This window comes from Schistocerca cancellata, chromosome 3 (genome assembly GCF_023864275.1).
Source record: "Schistocerca cancellata isolate TAMUIC-IGC-003103 chromosome 3, iqSchCanc2.1, whole genome shotgun sequence".
NCBI lineage: Eukaryota > Metazoa > Arthropoda > Insecta > Orthoptera > Acrididae > Schistocerca > Schistocerca cancellata.
Genome location: NC_064628.1, coordinates 143,174,466 through 143,192,533, shown reverse-complemented (window position 1 = coordinate 143,192,533; position 18,068 = coordinate 143,174,466). Strand labels below are relative to the sequence as shown.

The following is an 18,068-nucleotide window of genomic DNA, read 5'->3' as shown; positions in this document are numbered from 1 at the left end:
GGCAAAGGTCCCGAGTTCGAGTCTCGGTCGGGCACACAGTTTTAATCTGCCAGGAAGTTTCATATCAGCGCACACTCCGCTGCAGAGTGAAAATCTCATTCTGGAAACATCCCCTAGGCTGTGGCTAAGCCATGTCTCCGCAATATCCTTTCTTTCGGGAGTGCTAGTTCTGCATGTTTCGCAGGAGAGCTTCTGTAAAGTTTGGAAGGTAGGAGACGAGGTACTGGCAGAAGTAAAGCTGTGAGTACCGGGCGTGAGTCGTGCTTCGGTAGCTCAGTTGGTAGAGCACTTGCCCGCAAAAGGCAAAGGTCCCGAGTTCGAGTCTCGGTCGGGCACACAGTTTTAATCTGCCAGGAAGTTTCATATCAGCGCACACTCCGCTGCAGAGTGAAAATCTCATTCTGGAAACATCCCCTAGGCTGTGGCTAAGCCATGTCTCCGCAATATCCTTTCCTTCGGGAGTGCTAGTTCTGCTTGTTTCGCAGGAGAGCTTCTGTAAAGTTTGGAAGGTAGGAGACGAGGTACTGGCAGAAGTAAAGCTGTGAGTACCGGGCGTGAGTCGTGCTTCGGTAGCTCAGTTGGTAGAGCACTTGCCCGCGAAAGGCAAAGGTCCCGAGTTCGAGTCTCGGTCGGGCACACACTTTTAATCTGCCAGGAAGTGTCATATCAGCGCACACTCCACTGCGGAGTGAAAATCTCATTCTGGAAACATCCCCTAGGCTGTGGCTAAGCCATGTCTCCGTAATATCCTTTCTTTCGGGAGTGCTAGTTCTGCATGTTTCGCAGGAGAGCTTCTGTAAAGTTTGGAAGGTAGGAGACGAGGTACTGGCAGAAGTAAAGCTGTGAGTACCGGGCGTGAGTCGTGCTTCGGTAGCTCAGTTGGTAGAGCACTTGCCCGCGAAAGGCAAAGGTCCCGAGTTCGAGTCTCGGTCGGGCACACAGTTTTAATCTGCCAGGAAGTTTCATATCAGCGCACACTCCGCTGCAGAGTGAAAATCTCATTCTGGAAACATCCCCTAGGCTGTGGCTAAGCCATGTCTCCGCAATATCCTTTCTTTCGGGAGTGCTAGTTCTGTATGTTTCGCAGGAGAGCTTCTGTAAAGTTTGGAAGGTAGGAGACGAGGTACTGGCAGAAGTAAAGCTGTGAGTACCGGGCGTGAGTCGTGCTTCGGTAGCTCAGTTGGTAGAGCACTTGCCCGCGAAAGGCAAAGGTCCCGAGTTCGAGTCTCGGTCGGGCACACAGTTTTAATCTGCCAGGAAGTTTCATATCAGCGCACACTCCGCTGCAGAGTGAAAATCTCATTCTGGAAACATCCCCTAGGCTGTGGCTAAGCCATGTCTCCGCAATATCCTTTCTTTCGGGAGTGCTAGTTCTGCATGTTTCGCAGGAGAGCTTCTGTAAAGTTTGGAAGGTAGGAGACGAGGTACTGGCAGAAGTAAAGCTGTGAGTACCGGGCGTGAGTCGTGCTTCGGTAGCTCAGTTGGTAGAGCACTTGCCCGCGAAAGGCAAAGGTCCCGAGTTCGAGTCTCGGTCGGGCACACAGTTTTAATCTGCCAGGAAGTTTCATATCAGCGCACACTCCGCTGCAGAGTGAAAATCTCATTCTGGAAACATCCCCTAGGCTGTGGCTAAGCCATGTCTCCGCAATATCCTTTCTTTCGGGAGTGCTAGTTCTGCATGTTTCGCAGGAGAGCTTCTGTAAAGTTTGGAAGGTAGGAGACGAGGTACTGGCAGAAGTAAAGCTGTGAGTACCGGGCGTGAGTCGTGCTTCGGTAGCTCAGTTGGTAGAGCACTTGCCCGCGAAAGGCAAAGGTCCCGAGTTCGAGTCTCGGTCGGGCACACAGTTTTAATCTGCCAGGAAGTTTCATATCAGCGCACACTCCGCTGCAGAGTGAAAATCTCATTCTGGAAGCATCCCCTAGGCTGTGGCTAAGCCATGTCTCCGCAATATCCTTTCTGTCGGGAGTGCTAGTTCTGCATGTTTCGCAGGAGAGCTTCTGTAAAGTTTGGAAGGTAGGAGACGAGGTACTGGCAGAAGTAAAGCTGTGAGTACCGGGCGTGAGTCGTGCTTCGGTAGCTCAGTTGGTAGAGCACTTGCCCGCGAAAGGCAAAGGTCACGAGTTCGAGTCTCGGTCGGGCACACGCTTTTAATCTGCCAGGAAGTTTCATATCAGCGCACACTCCGCTGCAGAGTGAAAATCTCATTCTGGAAACATCCCCTAGGCTGTGGCTAAGCCATGTCTCCGCAATATCCTTTCTTTCGGGAGTGCTAGTTCTGCATGTTTCGCAGGAGAGCTTCTGTAAAGTTTGGAAGGTAGGAGACGAGGTACTGGCAGAAGTAAAGCTGTGAGTACCGGGCGTGAGTCGTGCTTCGGTAGCTCAGTTGGTAGAGCACTTGCCCGCGAAAGGCAAAGGTCCCGAGTTCGAGTCTCGGTCGGGCACACAGTTTTAATCTGCCAGGAAGTTTCATATCAGCGCACACTCCGCTGCAGAGTGAAAATCTCATTCTGGAAACATCCCCTAGGCTGTGGCTAAGCCATGTCTCCGCAATATCCTTTCTTTCGGGAGTGCTAGTTCTGCATGTTTCGCAGGAGAGCTTCTGTAAAGTTTGGAAGGTAGGAGACGAGGTACTGGCAGAAGTAAAGCTGTGAGTACCGGGCGTGAATCGTGCTTCGGTATCTCAGTTGGTAGAGCACTTGCCCGCGAAAGGCAAAGGTCCCGAGTTCGAGTCTCGGTCGGGCACACAGTTTTAATCTGCCAGGAAGTTTCATATCAGCGCACACTCCGCTGCAGAGTGAAAATCTCATTCTGGAAACATCCCCTAGGCTGTGGCTAAGCCATGTCTCCGCAATATCCTTTCTTTCGGGAGTGCTAGTTCTGCATGTTTCGCAGGAGAGCTTCTGTAAAGTTTGGAAGGTAGGAGACGAGGTACTGGCAGAAGTAAAGCTGTGAGTACCGGGCGTGAGTCGTGCTTCGGTAGCTCAGTTGGTAGAGCACTTGCCCGCGAAAGGCAAAGGTCCCGAGTTCGAGTCTCGGTCGGGCACACAGTTTTAATCTGCCAGGAAGTTTCATATCAGCGCACACTCCGCTGCAGAGTGAAAATCTCATTCTGGAAACATCCCCTAGGCTGTGGCTAAGCCATGTCTCCGCAATATCCTTTCTTTCGGGAGTGCTAGTTCTGCATGTTTCGCAGGAGAGCTTCTGTAAAGTTTGGAAGGTAGGAGACGAGGTACTGGCAGAAGTAAAGCTGTGAGTACCGGGCGTGAGTCGTGCTTCGGTAGCTCAGTAGGTAGAGCACTTGCCCGCGAAAGGCAAAGGTCCCGAGTTCGAGTCTCGGTCGGGCACACAGTTTTAATCTGCCAGGAAGTTTCATATCAGCGCACACTCCGCTGCAGAGTGAAAATCTCATTCTGGAAACATTCCCTAGGCTGTGGCTAAGCCATGTCTCCGCAATATCCTTTCTTTCGGGAGTGCTAGTTCTGCATGTTTCGCAGGAGAGCTTCTGTAAAGTTTGGAAGTTAGGAGACGAGGTACTGGCAGAAGTAAAGCTGTGAGTACCGGGCGTGAGTCGTGCTTCGGTAGCTCAGTTGGTAGAGCACTTGCCCGCGAAAGGAAAAGGTCCCGAGTTCTAGTCTCGGACGGGCACACAGTTTTAATCTGCCAGGAAGTTTCATATCAGCGCACACTCCGCTGCAGAGTGAAAATCTCATTCTGGAAACATCCCGTAGGCTGTAGCTAAGCCATGTCTCCGCAATATCCTTTCTTTCGGGAGTGCTAGTTCTGCATGTTTCGCGGGAGAGCTTCTGTAAATTTGGAGGGTAGGAGACGAGGTACTGGCAGAAGTAAAGCTGTGAGTACCGGGCGTGAGTCGTGCTTCGGTAGCTCAGTTGGTAGAGCACTTGCCCGCGAAAGGCAAAGGTCCCGAGTTCGAGTCTCGGTCGGGCACACAGTTTTAATCTGCCAGGAAGTTTCATATCAGCGCACACTCCGCTGCAGAGTGAAAATCTCATTCTGGAAACATCCCCTAGGCTGTGGCTAAGCCATGTCTCCGCAATATCCTTTCTTTCGGGAGTGCTAGTTCTGCATGTTTCGCAGGAGAGCTTCTGTAAAGTTTGGAAGGTAGGAGACGAGGTACTGGCAGAAGTAATGCTGTGAGTACCGGGCGTGAATCGTGCTTCGGTAGCTCAGTTGGTAGAGCACTTGCCCGCGAAAGGCAAAGGTCCCGAGTTCGAGTCTCGGTCGGGCACACAGTTTTAATCTGCCAGGAAGTTTCATATCAGCGCACACTCCGCTGCAGAGTGAAATTCTCATTCTGGAAACATCCCCTAGGCTGTGGCTAAGCCATGTCTCCGCAACATCCTTTCTTTCGGGAGTGCTAGTTCTGCATGTTTCGCAGGAGAGCTTCTGTAAAGTTTGGAAGGTAGGAGACGAGGTACTGGCAGAAGTAAAGCTGTGAGTACCGGGCGTGAGTCGTGCTTCGGTAGCTCAGTTGGTAGAGCACTTGCCCGCGAAAGGCAAAGGTCCCGAGTTCGAGTCTCGGTCGGGCACACAGTTTTAATCTGCCAGGAAGTTTCATATCAGCGCACACTCCGCTGCAGAGTGAAAATCTCATTCTGGAAGCATCCCCTAGGCTGTGGCTAAGCCATGTCTCCGCAATATCCTTTCTTTCGGGAGTGCTAGTTCTGCATGTTTCGCAGGAGAGCTTCTGTAAAGTTTGGAAGGTAGGAGACGAGGTACTGGCAGAAGTAAAGCTGTGAGTACCGGGCGTGAGTCGTGCGTCGGTAGCTCAGTTGGTAGAGCACTTGCCCGCGAAACGCAAAGGTCCCGAGTTCGAGTCTCGGTCGGGCACACAGTTAAAATCTGCCAGGAAGTTTCATATCAGCGCACACTCCGCTGCAGAGTGAAAATCTCATTCTGGAAACATCCCCTAGGCTGTGGCTAAGCCATGTCTCCGCAATATCCTTTCTTTCGGGAGTGCTAGTTCTGCATGTTTCGCAGGAGAGCTTCTGTAAAGTTTGGAAGGTAGGAGACGAGGTACTGGCAGAAGTAAAGCTGTGAGTACCGGGCGTGAGTCGTGCTTCGGTAGCTCAGTTGGTAGAGCACTTGCCCGCGAAAGGCAAAGGTCCCGAGTTCGAGTCTCGGTCGGGCACACAGTTTTAATCTGCCAGGAAGTTTCATATCAGCGCACACTCCGCTGCAGAGTGAAAATCTCATTCTGGAAACATCCCCTAGGCTGTGGCTAAGCCATGTCTCCGCAATATCCTTTCTTTCGGGAGTGCTAGTTCTGCATGTTTCGCAGGAGAGCTTCTGTAAAGTTTGGAAGGTAGGAGACGAGGTACTGGCAGAAGTAAAGCTGTGAGTACCGGGCGTGAGTCGTGCTTCGGTAGCTCAGTTGGTAGAGCACTTGCCCGCGAAAGGCAAAGGTCCCGAGTTCGAGTCTCGGTCGGGCACACAGTTTTAATCTGCCAGGAAGTTTCATATCAGCGCACACTCCGCTGCAGAGTGAAAATCTCATTCTGGAAACATCCCCTAGGCTGTGGCTAAGCCATGTCTCCGTAGTATCCTTTCTTTCGGGAGTGCTAGTTCTGCATGTTTCGCAGGAGAGCTTCTGTAAAGTTTGGAAGGTAGGAGACGAGGTACTGGCAGAAGTAAAGCTGTGAGTACCGGGCGTGAGTCGTGCTTCGGTAGCTCAGTTGGTAGAGCACTTGCCCGCGAAACGCAAAGGTCCCGAGTTCGAGTCTCGGTCGGGCACACAGTTTTAATCTGCCAGGAAGTTTCATATCAGCGCACACTCCGCTGCAGAGTGAAAATCTCATTCTGGAAACATCCCCTAGGCTGTGGCTAAGCCATGTCTCCGCAATATCCTTTCTTTCGGGAGTGCTAGTTCTGCATGTTTCGCAGGAGAGCTTCTGTAAAGTTTGGAAGGTAGGAGACGAGGTACTGGCAGAAGTAAAGCTGTGAGTACCGGGCGTGAGTCGTGCTTCGGTAGCTCAGTTGGTAGAGCACTTGCCCGCGAAAGGCAAAGGTCCCGAGTTCGAGTCTCGGTCGGGCACACAGTTTTAATCTGCCAGGAAGTTTCATATCAGCGCACACTCCGCTGCAGAGTGAAAATCTCATTCTGGAAACATCCCCTAGGCTGTGGCTAAGCCATGTCTCCGCAATATCCTTTCTTTCGGGAGTGCTAGTTCTGCATGTTTCGCAGGAGAGCTTCTGTAAAGTTTGGAAGGTAGGAGACGAGGTACTGGCAGAAGTAAAGCTGTGAGTACCGGGCGTGAGTCGTGCTTCGGTAGCTCAGTTGGTAGAGCACTTGCCCGCGAAAGGCAAAGGTCCCGAGTTCGTGTCTCGGTCGGGCACACAGTTTTAATCTGCCAGGAAGTTTCATATCAGCGCACACTCCGCTGCAGAGTGAAAATCTCATTCTGGAAACATCCCCTAGGCTGTGGCTAAGCCATGTCTCCGCAATATCCTTTCTTTCGGGAGTGCTAGTTCTGCATGTTTCGCAGTAGAGCTTCTGTATAGTTTGGAAGGTAGGAGACGAGGTACTGGCAGAAGTAAAGCTGTGAGTACCGGGCGTGAGTCGTGCTTCGGTAGCTCAGTTGGTAGAGCACTTGCCCGCGAAAGGCAAAGGTCCCGAGTTCGAGTCTCGGTCGGGCACACAGTTTTAATCTGCCAGGAAGTTTCATATCAGCGCACACTCCGCTGCAAAGTGAAAATCTCATTCTGGAAACATCCCCTAGGCTGTGGCTATGCCATGTCTCCGCAATATCCTTTCTTTCGGGAGTGCTAGTTCTGCATGTTTCGCAGGAGAGCTTCTGTAAAGTTTGGAAGGTAGGAGACGAGGTACTGGCAGAAGTAAAGCTGTGAGTACCGGGCGTGAGTCGTGCTTCGGTAGCTCAGTTGGTAGAGCACTTGCCCGCGAAAGGCAAAGGTCCCGAGTTCGAGTCTCGGTCGGGCACACAGTTTTAATCTGCCAGGAAGTTTCATATCAGCGCACACTCCGCTGCAGAGTGAAAATCTCATTCTGGAAGCATCCCCTAGGCTCTGGCTAAGCCATGTCTCCGCAATATCCTTTCTTTCGGGAGTGCTAGTTCTGCATGTTTCGCAGGAGAGCTTCTGTAAAGTTTGGAAGGTAGGAGACGAGGTACTGGCAGAAGTAAAGCTGTGAGTACCGGGCGTGAGTCGTGCTTCGGTAGCTCAGTTGGTAGAGCACTTGCCCGCGAAAGGCAAAGGTCCCGAGTTCGGGTTTAATAATTATAATAATAACGGGCAGAAACTAGCAAAATACACAAAGCAATCACTCATATAAATACTTTGGCTATACCACTGCAATATCATAAGCACTTCTACAATCCTTTAGATCACATAACATCAACAGATACGAAGAAAGTAAATTGGAAAAAGTAAACACTATGTGGCAAGCACCCGTATCATCTAACACAGCCACACATGGATCAAGACACATACAACACATGGCTAAGAAATGCAGTATATACAGTGAGACGGAAGGATTCACGATTGAATTACAGGATCAAACAATAAACACCAGATATTACAGCAAGCATATTATTAAAGATCCCAATACCACAACAGATAAATGCAGACTTTCCAAACAACAAATAGAAACAGTAGATCACATCACAAGTGGATGTACAATACTAGCAAATACAGAATACGCCAGAACACATGACAATGTAGCAAAAATAATACATCACCAACTTGTCATACAACATAAACTAATAAATCAACATGTTCCCACATACAAGTATGCACTACAAAATGTACTGGAGAATGATGAATACAAATTATACTGGAACAGAACCATTATAACAGATAAAACAACACCACATAACAAACCTGCCATCATACTCACCAATAAAAAAAAGAAATTTACACCACTAATCGAAATATCCATACGCAATAAAACAATATACAGAAGATAACATGAGAAAAAAGTGAAAGATACATCCAACTGGCTGAGGAATTCAAGAACATGTGGCATTAGGGTAAAGTTGACATTCTACCAATTATACTATCAACTACAGGAGTCATACCACACAATATCCACCAGTACATCAACGCAATATAGCTACATCCAAAAGTATATATACAACTACAGGAATCTGTAAATATTGATACATATTCAATTACCCAAAAGTTCCTAAATGCAATATAACATATACCGTACAGTTAAAAGGAAGTGAAGCTTGATCAAGGTCCATGCCATTTTCCATTTTTAACCAGACATAACGTCTGAGAAAGGAAAGAAATAATAATAATAATAATATTAATAATAAACCCGTGGAGGCCTGGGAAAAGAATAGGCCTCTGGTATGTTCTGCCAGTCGTAAAAGGCGACGAAAAGAACAAACCACTAATAGGGCTAACCTCCCTTTTAGTGTGCTTAGTTGGTTCAGGACAGAACTAAAGAAGCCTCGGACAAGCGCCGTCATGGTCGGGGACGACGCTTGAACCCTATGCCCGCCCACAATGGTAACGACACTGCTAGCCAACTGGAAAATGATTTAAATCCAAATAGAGGTGTTTTGCAGGATATGCTTCCTGCAACCACTCTAGAAGGGAAACAAAGACAGAGGGTGAGATGGTCAGATGAAGTTAATCGACACCTCATGTTCTGTTATTACCAAGCAACAAACCTAGGAACCAACACAACTGGATTCGGATCACAAGTATACACAACATTTATTACCAGATACCCAGAATTAAAATTTTTAACATAACAGCGACTAGCTGATCAGATCCGTGCAATAATAAAAAATAACAGGATATCCCAGTCAGAATTAGAGAACATCAAACAACAAGTACAACAAATACTAGAACAAAATAATGTGCAATCAGAAGAAGAAGAAAATACAGTAATGTACTCAAACATCCCAGAGCAAACAAACAAAGAACAACACACATCAATTAAACAATCATAGGAAAACGACATCTTAAGGCAGCCACCAGAACAAGCACAAATAGAACATGAAGTGACACACATGTTAGATATAGAAGAAAAATTTCAACTGACATATATAGAATACAAAGACACAAATACAGACATTAGACCATTCTTGCATAGACCACCAAATAACCCACAAGTCGAAACAACAATAACAACTATCAGCACAATCATACACAACAAAATAAATGAAAATACAACTGTGGAAGAGTTACAACTACTGGTTTACGTAGGAGCACTCACTACACTAAATATTCCCACTAGGCAGAGATCAGAACCAACCAATTCACAGAAGAAACAAACAAAACCAGCATGGCAACACAGGCTACAGATTAGAATAGAAAAACTGAGAAAAGACATCAGACAACTATCACAATTTATAAGAAATGAAATATAAGACAAAAAACGAAAAAGGTTAGATAAAATCTCAAAACAAGAAGCAATAGAGCAGTTAGATGAAAAGAAGCAGAAATTACAAGCATTGGCCAAACGACTTAGAAGATACAAAAAAAGTGAAAATAGAAGGAAACAAAACCAAACATTCAACACAAACCAAAAGAGATTTTACCAAACAATAGATAACACACACATTAAAATAGACAATCCACCAAACATAACAGACATGGAACACTTCTGGAGCAACATATAGTCAAACCCAGTACAACATAACAGGCATGCACGGTGGATACAAGCAGAAACAGACTCTTACAAGATGATACCACAAATGCCTGAAGTGATAGTTTTGCAACATGAAGTCACTCGAGCAATTAATTCTATGCACAAATGGAAAGCCCCAGGAAATGATAAATAGCAAATTTCTGGCTAAAGGAGTTCACCTCAGCACATTCACATTTAACTAAATTATTTAACAGTTACATTGCAGACCCATACACTTTCCGTGATACACTTACACATGGAAAAACCTATCTGAAACCTAAAGATCAAGCAGACACAGCAAACCCAGCTAAATATCACCCCATAACATGCCTACCAACAATCTACAAAATATTAACTTCAGTCATTACACAGAAATTAATGACACATACAACACAGAACAAAATTATAAATGAAGAACAAAAAGGCTGCTGCAAAGGAGCTCGAGGATGTAAAGAGCAACTGGTAATAGATACAGAGGTGACACATCAAGCTAAAACTAAACAAAGGACACTACACTACGCATACATTGATTACCAAAAAGCTTTTGATAGTGTACCCCACTCATGGTTACTACAGATCTTGGAAATATACAAAGTAGATCCTAAATTGATGCAGTTCCTAAATATAGTTATGAAAAACTGGAAAATCACACTTAATATCCAAACAAATTCAAATAATATCACATCACAGCCAATACAGATTAAGCGTGGAATATACCAAGGAGACTCGTTAATTCCTTTCTGGTTCTGTCTTGCTCTGAACCCACTATCCAAAATGCTAAATAATACAAATTATGGATATAATATTACTGGAACATAGCCACACAAAATCACACATTTGCTATACAGGGATGAACTAAAACTACTGGCAGTAACAAATCAACAACTCAACCAATTACTAAAGATAACAGAAGTATTCAGCAATGATATAAATGTGTCTTTTGGAACAGACAAATGTAAGAAAAATAGCATAGTCAAGGGAAAACACACTAAACAAGAAGATTACATATTGATTAACCACAGTGACTCCATAGAACCGATGGAAAAAACCAGATGCCTATAAATATCTAGGATACAGACAAAAAATAGGAATAGATAATACAAATATTAAAGAAGAACTAAAAGGAAATAATAGACAAAGACTAACAAAAATACTGAAAGCAGAATTGACAGCAAGAAACAAGACAAAAGCTATAAATACTTATGCTATACCAATAATGACCTACTCATTTGGAGTAGTGAAATGGAGTAACACAGACCTAGAAGCACTCAATACACTTACATGTTCACAATGCCACAAATATAGAATACATCACATACATTCAGCAACAGAAAGATTCACATTAAGCAGAAAGGAAGAAGGAAGGGGATTCATCGACATAAAAAACCTACATTATGGACAGGTAGACAATTTAAGAAAATTCTTTCTAGAATGAGCAGAAACTAACAAAATACACAAAGCAATCACTCATATAAATACATCGGCTACAGCACTCCAATTTCATAACCACTTCTACAACCCTTTAGATCACATAACATCAACAGATACGAAGAAAGTAAATTGGAAAAAGAAAACACTACATGGCAAGCACCCATAACATCTAACACAGCCACACATCGATCATGACGCATCCAACACGTGGCTAAGAAAAGGCAATATATACAGTGAGACGTAAGGATTCATAATTGCAATACAGGATCAAACAATAAACACCAGATATTACAGCAAGCATATTATTAAAGATCCCAATACCACAACAGATAAATGCAGACTTTGCAAACAACAAATAGAAACAGCAGATCATATCACAAGTGGATGTACAATACTAGCAAATACAGAATACCCCAAAACACATGACAATGTAGCAAAAATAATACATCAACAGCTTGCCTTACAACATAAACTTATAAAACAACACGTTCTCACATACAAGTATGCACCACAAAATGGACTGGAGAATGATGAATACAAATTGTACTGGAACAGAACCATTATAACAGATAAAACAACACCACATAACAAACCTGACATCATACTCACCAATAAAAAGAAGAAATTAACACAACTAATAGAAATATTCATACCCAATACAACGAATATACAAAAGAAAACAGGAGAAAAAATTGAAAAATAAATCCATCTGGCTGAGGAAGTCAAGGGCATGTGGCATCAGGATAAAGTTGACATTATACCAATTATACTATCAACTACAGGAGTCATACCACACAATATCCACCAGTACATCAATGCAATACAGATACATCCAAACTTATATATACAATTACAGAAGTCCGTAATTATTGATACATGTTCAATTACCCGAAAGTTCCTAAATGCAATATAACATATACCGTACAGTTAAAAGGAAGTGACGCTTGATCAAGGTCCGCGTCATTTTCCATTTTTAACCAGACTTAATGGCTGAGAAAGTAAAGAATTAATAATAATATTAATAATAAATAATAATAATAATAATAATAATAATAATAATAATATAAATAATAAATAATAATAATAATTATAAATGATAATGATTGTTAGTAAATGATAATCAATAACAATGAATAATAATAAAGACAACTAAGGATTTGCATGCTTTATCTTGTTCGAATTTGAATTTGACACCAATTTCTTCTGGATGCTTAGGTTAGAGGACGTAGCCCAATTGACGTATTTTCCCGCCAAAATTCAAAATTCCCGCCATTTTTTCTGGAGGTTATGTTAGTGGACATAGCACAATTGGCCTATTTTCCCACCAAAAGCCACCATCTTGGATGACGTCATGCGCTGTTGCCAAGTCTACATGCCGCCATCTTGGATGACGTCGTCCCAGCCATTTTGAATAATTTGGCCAGAATGTAGAGTGTGCTGACACATAGGCTGCTCTACTACTTCCCTAATGACGAAATTGAGTTTTGAAATCTGGTAAATTAGAACAGAAGCACAAACTTCATCTTATCAGAAAACTGTTCTTGATAGTTTAGATGACCTTGCAGTCACAATGCATATAAAAAATCTGAAATCATTCCATTTAGTTTACCTATGCTGATTTCCACTTGTAAAGAAAATTTCGATTAATCTATTTTGTAACTGACCATTAAGATATTCACGTTAGAAATTGTTACCAGCTGCTAATCAAGAGCTTCAGAAAGAATATTAAACCCTATACCAAATATAAATTGACTCTCAATTTCTCTTTTATTCTTCACTGGTGTCCCAAAATTCATGCACTAACTGACTCATTCATGAACAAAACTTAATTAAGATGCTCAACACTGTGACAGCTGCAATATTTTTGGAAGACAAAAGTAATCAAACAGAAGTTTCTTAGTCAAATTTAATTCTTTTGTAACTGATCACTATGTGACGCATCTAGATCTGAAATAGTATTTTATTCTTTCAGCGTCGGCGCTGATACACTCTGCAGTTTAATACTAACTGTTAACATGCTTACAAAGAACAAAGAAATACGATGGAATACAGTGACATAGATCAGAGAGACAATTGTTTACATTTAACATTAATATAATAGAAGTTTATGGACAATTATTGCGTATAACAAAAAACTTGGCATATGTTCCTAAGTTACTCGTGGCTAACCGAGGACTCTGTCACCTTCTTTCAGAAGTTTTCTCCTACATTGCGTCTATCTAGTGTTCAACTCTGTCTTTTTAGTTATTGTTATTCAATTCTTCAGCGACGGTTTTTGCTGGAAAACAAAATTTTCTTTCTGTAATGTTAAAAAATACTAAAGGCTGTTTGAGAATTTTAAATTTTGCATCCTGTATGGTTACATGGCTTATAAAACCATTTGCGATTAGAGAATAAATTTTATCTATAAACAATTTAGACACCACAGATAACACACTTCACTTGCCATGAAGTATTCAATCACCATGTTACACGAACAGCGCAATATAATGGCCCTCGAGCCCATATTTTTATATGCCGTTCAATATCTGTTCCCAATAAGTCTTTAGGTTGTTTTCAAGAAACTGGAATTGTTTCATTCCAGTCTTAGTAGTTTATACTTTTTCGCCTCTATATTTTCCATACAAGACAAGCTGCGTTAATTTCTAAGTTTTGTAGGAGAGGTATTTGAAAACTATCTGTCTAACAAGACAAATATTATTTTGAAGCATGTAGAATAACCGCAGGTAAGACTCTGCAGAAATCTCACATGCATCTAAATACTCCCATTTTACACTTGACTACTAAAAATGATGCTCACAATCTTCCACGTTATAGATTAACACGCTACTGATGGGTACAAAATGTAAGAATTAACAAGAAATATTTGGAAGTCTGATGCATGAACTGGCCCTGAGGTTTTCGTGGCAGTGGCCTTGAAAATATTTCTGATAGCATTCTGGTGTAAAATACTCTTAATATCTCTGCTACTTTAAGTGTGACAAAGTTTGAATATGTAGAGCTCATTATACACTGCGGAATTGTTCATTTCCATCCCAGCACATGGCAGTAATAAGAACGTGGAACCGTCATATTTTTAACAGACGTAAGCGGTTTACTTTTTTTTATTTCTATAAGCTGCCATTCAACAGCAGTAAATTTAAAAGAACGTTTTGGTAATACCGAGTACCACTGTTGTATTATCACCAACAGTCGTAAAATTAAATTACAAAGGAATGCTGAGAAGTAATGCCTCCGAATTTTTTTCTTGTAGCTGTTGATGCTTTTTAAATAAAATCAACATTGTTAAGCTTCTTCATCTTTATTCTCCTGGTCTACATATTTATTTGTCAATGTAGTCACCCTAGCGACTCACACATTTCTCCCAACGAGAGATCAGTTTGTTGAAACCGTCACTGTAGAAGGTTCGACTGTTGACGGAGCCACAGCCTCAACTGTGCTTGCTCTGCTTCAGCGCTATCAAAAAGAAGTACTCGAAGGATTTTGTTAAGGTCTGGAGACAGGTGAAAGTCGGATGGGGCCATGCCGGGACTATATGGAGGATGATCGATAACAATCAAAGCAAGGCGTCAGATTGTTGCTGATGTCATAGCGCTCGAGTGTGTTCTGCATTCTGAAGTAGAGAGTCTACTATGCGTTGAACAACTCTTTTAGTTCGAAGCCCGACTACGCCTCGCTGCTCCTGAGGCACCAACATAGTTACGCCAGTAGATATGAAGGTGTAGAATGTTAATAACGTTTCTCATATTTAAAAAGCTTCTTGACATGTCACAAAAAATCAGAGGGAGTACTTTTCGCCATATTCTCGTGTTATACGTAATCAGATAATATGGACCCCCATTAAAAAGAGGTACACATCTAAAAATTTTGTCGTCTTAAGATCAGTACAATGAACGTGGTGTCAAATGAGCCGTTTTTTTCAGTGAGTGTCTTGAGACTGTCCACCGCTAATTACTCTCTTGCATCAACGTCACAATCTCAGAGTTGCACTTGCACCATGTGTCCTGAATTACTTGTCGGCTGTATTACAGTCTCTGTCTTCCCCTACAATTTTTACCTTCTACAGCTCCCATTATTACGAAGGAGATTACTCCCTGATGTCTTAATACACCTCCTATTACGCAATTCCTTCTTCTTAATAGAGTTTAGAAATATTCCTTTCTTTTTCTAGTCTGCAGAAAACGTCTTCATTCCTTATGTTACAAGACCGCCTGATTTTTGTGGCAGCATGTCCTAAACGCTTCGATTCTAATGTGTTCGCTCTTTCCCATTTACCATGATACACTACCATATAATATTGTGCTCCAGACATTCATTATTAGAAATGTCTTCTTCAAATTAAGCGCTATATTTGATATCAGTGAATTTCTCCTGCCAGGAATGACGTCTTTGATCTGCTGGTCTGCTTTTTATTTTCTCATCGCTTAGAACGTCATGGTTTACTTTGCTATCAAGGTAGCAGAATTCCTTAATCGTCTAAGTCGTGATCAAGAATTCTGAAGTTTCTCGCTATTTTCATTTCTGTCACTTCCCATTACTTTTCAATTATTCCGGTTCACTCTCGTTCCAGTTTCTGTACACATCTGAGTGTTCTTCAGTTTGACTTAGAATAGCAATGTCATCAAGAAATCTTCTTATGGACATCCTTTCACTCTTAAATCTTAATCCATCTCCTGAACATTTCTTTTCATTCCATTGTAGCTTAACAGCAGGGGCAAGAAATGCACCCCACTCTTACAAACTTTTTAATCCGAACACGTTCACGATCGTCCAGTAATATTGATCCCTTTTGGTAGTTGAAAATATTGTATATTACGTGTGTCTCGCTACAGCTTACACCCATTTTATCAGAAGTGCAACACCTCGAACCATTTCACATTGTAGAACCCTTTGACGATAAATCCTCCTGCGGCCTTACAACCTTGGCTCATCACGCACTTACCATTTATTTCATTCTTAAGTGAGTTATATAGTTCACTCCTGTTTCGAATGAGAATTTTTCTACTTCCTACCATCGTAGATCAATTCAAATACGCCTGCTGTTAGCCAAGATTTCTTAGCTGCTGCCATTCAGTATCTCACCTTTCCACATTGATTCTTCCGGATGATTCTCTTAAATTTCTATCTACTCTTCATCATTACTTAATCTAGATGATAGCCTACGACTGCTTTTAGGTACGCCTGACAGTCCAGTATCTGATTTCGGAGTCTCTGACCAGGATGCAATCCATCTGAAATCTTCTCGTATGTCTGCGTCATTTTAAAGTATACATCCTCCTCTTGTGATTCGTGGACAGAGTATTCGCCATTACCATCTGAAGTAAATTGTGTAACTCAGTTAGTCACTCTCCTCTCTCATTCCGCCTACCAGTCCCGTATTCCCAGTAACACTCTCTTCCAATCCTTCTCCTGCAACCGCTTTCCAATCCCACATCATTATTATATTTTTATCTCCTTTACATACTGAATTACCCGTTCAACATCCTCACCTACGTCCTATATCTCTTCATCTTCAGAACTCGAATTTGTTTTATGTATTTCAGCTATCGTTGGCGGCGGAGGTTTACCGACGAATGAATGAGAACAAAGCTGTCGCTGAACTATTCCCAGTACTTACTCTCTGCCCTACACTCCTATTCATAACTATTCCTTATCTCGTTATTCCATTATTTGCTGCTGTTGATATTAACCTAAATTCGACTGAACAGATACCCGTATCTTCTTTTCCACATAACTTCCCTGGCGCCCACTATATCAAGATTAAGCCCCGTGCAATCCGCTTGTGATATAGCTTCCCTACTAGGCTGAAACTGATGACCTTCGCTGATCCGACTCGTAGAATGTTATAGCTTTCTCGGTTATGTTACCTTCTTCTCATGGTCATCTCCCCCTTGTCAGTCCCCTCACTGAGATCCGAGTGGGGGAGTAATTCGGAATCGTTTGCCAATGGAGGTATCACCATTACACTTTACTGTTACAGGCCACATGTTATGGGGTTTCTGTCGCCTTCTGATTAATCGTGCTGCTCATAATTGGTGATGCGTCCGTCATTTAGGGGCAGTTTCCCATCTCAAGGGCAAGAGAGTGCCAAGGACCTCTGTCCATTTCTCCGCCTCCCATGACAGGGCCATTGGAAGAACAAGAGTGACTTCTAATGCAGCAAGTATCGGCTGCCGTCGTTGATAATTTTCATTAGTACGTTTTGCAGTGGTTGTTTTAGAAGCCTGGACCCAGAATCTTTTCGGACACTAGCTAAAATCGCTCCCCGTAGACCAAGAATAATCAGTTTTTGTTAAAACGTGCTTATGGATCAAATGGAAAGAAGTAAATTGAATTAACGTAGAATTTCACTTACTACTGTTTAGTTATTATGCTGTCAAAATGGAAATCTCATTTACTAGAGTTTGTGAGTCATTTTCGCATCTAATTATATCAGCATCACGTAAAAAAAGTTAATTATTGTATGGCATTTATTGGCCAGTACATCCCCTTTGGGGTTCGGCCGCCGTATTGCTAGTCTCTTAGTTGACGCCACTTCGGCGACTTGCAGGTCGATGATGATGAAAATGATAGTGGAGGACACACAACACCCAGTCCCCTGCCGGGAATAAAACCCGGGCCCCCGTACGTGATTTAATTTGATTAATGCCACTACCGTTGTTTTACTTTTGTTGATCTTTATCTGTAGCCCTTTTGAGAACGCTATTCATTGCATTACAATGTCACATTCCTTTGTCAACTCTGACAGAATTACGTTCTCTTTACCAAAGACTAAAGTTCTTGTTTCTTCACACGGAACTTTAATTTCCGTTATACATTTCTCCTTGGTTTCTTTCACTGCATTTCTGTGTACCGACTGAATAAGATTGGTGACACTCTACAAACTTGTCTCCTTTCCTTACTAACTAATGCTTTTCCTTCCTGTCCTACGATTCTCTTATTTGCAGTTTTGTCCCTGTACGATTTGTAGATAACCTTATATACCCCGTATTTAGTCTCTCCTTGGTTCAAAATGTC

At 42.7% G+C, this 18,068-nt stretch overlaps 1 non-coding gene across 1 annotated transcript; it reads left to right on the top strand.

The window, feature by feature from the left end:
* Window positions 1-261: 261 nt before the first annotated feature.
* Window positions 262-336, top strand: Trnal-caa (transfer RNA leucine (anticodon CAA)). Its single transcript has one exon. It is a non-coding gene; the product is annotated as a tRNA-Leu (tRNA).
* Window positions 337-18,068: the final 17,732 nt, after the last annotated feature.